The sequence below is a fragment of the Fopius arisanus genome, unplaced genomic scaffold (genome assembly GCF_000806365.1).
Source record: "Fopius arisanus strain USDA-PBARC FA_bdor unplaced genomic scaffold, ASM80636v1 scaffold00030, whole genome shotgun sequence".
Lineage (NCBI taxonomy): Eukaryota > Metazoa > Arthropoda > Insecta > Hymenoptera > Braconidae > Fopius > Fopius arisanus.
Window position 1 is genome coordinate 23,853 of NW_011887769.1, and position 4,863 is coordinate 28,715.

The following is a 4,863-nucleotide window of genomic DNA, read 5'->3' on the forward strand; positions in this document are numbered from 1 at the left end:
TGTTTAAAATGGAGATAATTATGGGCGGCTTTTCACCAAAAATCACCAATCGGGAAAACCCGGAAATGATCGTGACCCATCGGTCAACGGTCATCTCCAAACCATCAAAAGTACAATCACCCCCCTCAACACTCTCTGTTCGAATCAATCAGTGAACGTGTCAACATCTAATCAAATCTCTCAGTAAATCACCGAAACTCACCGAGTAAATCAACTATCAAATCAACTATTAAATCAACTAAATCAACTTATTTTTCAACAAAATCAACTATTAGTTCAACTTAACTTGTACATCAACAAACCATCAACGTGTAAATTATTGTAAAATACCGCATTAAATTGACCACGCGTTTTTAATAAATTAATAATCGTTGTGTGTGAGAATTTCGCGAGTTATAGCATTTTTACACAATCACCACATTTTCCTGACCTTCTCCCGATCCACCCTACTCAACAGTACCTCACCAAACATCTATTTTTAACCTTATCTTCCTGTCCTCCTATTAACCTACTTTCTTCAGTTTCTCTGTTTTCTCCTATTACCCTATTCTTTATAATTTTATCCTGTGTTTCTGTTAACCTACTTCCGACAATTTTTCCATTTTTCATTTCTACTCTATTATCTTTAATTTTTTCATTTTCTATCAACTCATTTTTTATACAACCGAGGTTTTCAGGGGTCGTGGGGGTAGGTGGTGGTTGGGGTTCCAGGGGAGTTTGGTTGTATTTTACTGGGCGGTGGGGCGTCTGGGGCAGTTTGGGAGAGGTCTGGGGATCGTTGGGTAATGTGGGATTGACGGTCGATGCCGGTCCCGGGGGAATTTGGGGATATTTTTGTAAAGGGGGGTGGGGGGTCTGGATGGGTTCTGGAGGGATCTGGAAATTGCTTGGGAATGCGGGATTAATGGTCGATGCCGGTCCCGGGGGAATTTGGGGATATTTTTGTACAGGAGGGTCGGGAGTCTGGGTTGGTTCGGGAGGGGTCTGGGTAGGTTCGGGAGGGATCTGAGGATGGGCTGGTAGCGGGTTCTGGTGGTGCCGGTGAGGGGGACGGGTTGAGTGGACAACTGTTAGGGTGGGCAACTCGATCAGATCAGGGCAATGCAAACTGATTGGGGTAGTTAATATTTTTTCTAATTGAGGGGCAGGGGTCGTTAAATTTGAAACTAAACCATTAACTTTATTTGGTGAATTTTCCCACAATTGGGGTGAAAAATTAAACATCGAAAGGGGGATGAGAGATGAGTCAACTGTACTGTCCCATGGAGCTACTTCAGCTCCGTATTTTACTCTAACTTTGAATCTGACAAATCTATCAACCAGTACCTCTGGGCTTCTGAATAAATTTATTTCTAGGGCATACAATGCCGCTCTTTACCCATGACCACTCAACGTCTTAAATTTTGTGTTCATATCGTCACTATAATTCATTATTGCGGGTTCGGTAGGGGTTCTAGGGGGGTCTGCATTTATGCTGACGGGGCGATCATTTCGAAGAATGGGGGCCATGGTTACTCGGGGGATGAGGGATGAGGGGGTCAAGGGACGATTTTCTCAGGAGCGGCGAGGAGGGGTGGGGGGAGGTTGAATACAAATACTAATCCTGAAATAAGCCTAACTTTAAACTGGACTTCTCAAATTAATCTGCCTGAACTTACTTCTCTAATGAAACTCATTTTTTCTTTCTCAAATACATAGAGGTCGGGAGCACGACTTGCTCTGAGAACAGAGGTTGCCCATCCTTGCTATAGCCATCTCAGAGGTACTTTGCTGAACGAAGACTTACAACGAACTAACTAAATATTACTAGTAAGGCCCACATTAAGCTCCAGAGGGCAATATAATTTCTCCTTCCACCCTCAACCCTTGGATTTTCCTCTTGACCCTCTCTGGTCACCAGATGTATTTCGGGAAAAACCCGCAATGAGAAAGTCCCTCCGGGACTTTCCCTTTTGTCAGAACATAAGGGAAAGGTCCCACAGCAACAGAGAAATAAATATTTCCTAAATCCGGAAATATAAAAACTCTAGAGGAGAGAATTTTAAACTCGGGGGAAAACCCCGAAATCCAACATTTTTTAAATCGATTATTTTACTAATGAATATCGGGAAAAAGAATCGAAATTTTTAAAAAGTCCTTTTAACTAATAATAGATTGATTGTGATTGATTTACCCCTAATATACACATTCACAATTTTATGGTGAATAGTTAAAAAAAATTAGCTTTAAAATCAGTCCTCGGTTTGAAACTCAAGTGATTTAACACGTGTTTAAATAGAATTTCAGCAATTCGAATTTTAAAAATATCAGCGGCTCAACAGTTTTCGAAATAAAAAAAAACATGGAATATATATCGTGGGAGGGAATACAGAAAAAAAATCAAATCGATTAAACATTCGGTTTACGCGATATAATTATCGAAAATCCACAAATTTATATAATTGAAAATAGTTAATATGAAAAATATATAGTTATACTTTAGCTATCGATGCACAATGCACTGAATCAAGTGCGACTATATACCGTGAAAAGATTGTGTTCTAAACTGGCCCGTTTCACAGCGGATCAACATTTTGCAGAGACTATCACGATACAACAACCTTAATTTCCCTTCAACGTGATTTTATGGTTCTGCTTGAGGCGTCAAAAAAGTAGCAAGTAACCGATTAGGATCCTGTTTTTCAATATCTTCATCATCTTCGTAAGATACTGTATTCATTTTGTTCCTGATATAAAAATGGGCAAGGAAATTCATCTCGAAATATCTCGAGTGACTGTAAGGGTGAGACCCGTGAGATAACCAATTCGACACCATAAGGTCGTAGCAAAATTATGAAAATGCCAAAAATCGCGAAATTTTGGGCATCGTTGCGGAAACCAAGGGAAGTTCCAAAGACTCTAGCCAAATAGGTATCGTGAATCACCCTGCAAAGAATTTCAAAGCGCAAATTTTTTAACATATTTATGACCCAAATAATTATTCTGTGGAAAGTTTCAGATCTTTATCTTCATCTCTTGATTTTTAATAATTAAAAAACGTGTTTTTTCAATTTTACTTTTTTTCTCATTCTAAAAATGGTTTGAAAAATTCCAACAATTAAAAACACTTCAAAATTGTAGAAGTTTGTTTTTCTTTTTTTCTCCTTACTCAGTTCAATTTTTTATTGCTTAATCTTTTTATTTTTCATTAATTTGGGTGTGTACAGATTTCCTATTACTCTGAGGACATTTGAGATGATTGTACTCTCAATTCTTTTCAAATTGAAAACAAAACTCTCGACGTTTTTCCCGCAACCAATTTTTAAAAAAATGAAAACTGATCTCGTTTTTTGTTCACAATGCCTATAATTATTCTTGTAAGAAAAACGTGAAAATGTGCAGTTTTTATTTATTTCAAAAGCGTTGTAGGCAAAAGACTTTTTACTATTTTTCTACAAGTTTGAAGAGTTTAAAGAGAATAAAAAAAATTCAGACAATGGCAAAAATTTAGAAAATCATGAAAATTTCAGAATGACGGTGGAACCTGCTGGAGGCTGCAATTTATTGGAAAAGTTTTTCCTCGAGACGAGGGGAGCAGAAAAATGTCAAACATATCGAATGAATGCACATGCGGCGCATGCACTGACAATCTAAATTATTTTTAATCATTATTATTCAAAAAGCGTTAGTTCTCTCGAAAATTTCGAAATTACACCGTTCCCGCAGTGGATAATTACGAAACAGATTACCTAAATCTAGTAAAAGTCGCTGCCACGGTACTGCAACTCTACGTATTTGATAGCGTAACGTAGTGTTCTCATTAAAATATTATTTTACATCTATGATACTGCTTCGTTCACCTGACCATGCAATGATCATTCGTTCAGGTCAATAAAGTAGGTTCATAAATGATGTAATGATTTTTCCTCTACGGCCTCAGCGAATACTCAAAACCCTAACCCAATTTTATCGATATCCGAAAACACGGCCAAAACCATTACCTTCGTCCACGAATCCACCCCTCTCTCCACGACCCGCACACTGAGCAACCGAGCAATCCCGTACCCTCGTAGCAGGTAACTTTTAGATGCGGATCTAACCAAGATAGCAGGTAATTTTTATTGAATTTTCGCGGTTCTCTCTCGCCCTTAACCTAGGTAGTTACCCTACGGAGTACAGGTGACGGATTCGCCTGGAATTTCGTCACAATGAAAATGAATATTTGACACATAAAAATTTAGTGACTACAAAAAAAAGTATTAAATTTTTTCAAATTTTATTAACAATCGATCATTTTTTTATAATTCCAACGAAATAAAAATTTCGGGTTCCGCTACGCAATTTTTATTAAAAAAATCAATATTTTTGAATATAAGTTTTATAGTCTAAGTTGTCAACCTAGCCGGCATGCACTCAGCCGAATTTTTTAGTTTGGCTAAGGAGTGTACAGGATGGCTGGCGTGTATACGTATAGCAGAAAATCCAGAAGTTATGGGACTCGAAACATTTTAAAATAAATTAATTTACAATGAGATTGAAAATGTTGAATTATGCCTGTGGCTTAGGGGCCTGAAGATGTATTTGATTGCATAAAAAGTTAGAAAATAGTTTCCTTGTGAATGGCGACATGATGGATAGCTATATAGCCAATATTTGTGTATGGTTCGCAAAGAAACATACCTTTAAAAGACATTTAGATGTAATGAAAAAAAAAGTGTTACCATTTTTTTCCTCATAGCTTGGCTCATCAAAATGATTTTGTAATTATAATATATGTATAAGTTTGCAAACAAACGTATCAAATAAAATATAAAGGTAAATATACATATTTACAAAATGTATAAATATCTTATATGATATACAATTTTCATAAATATATATATA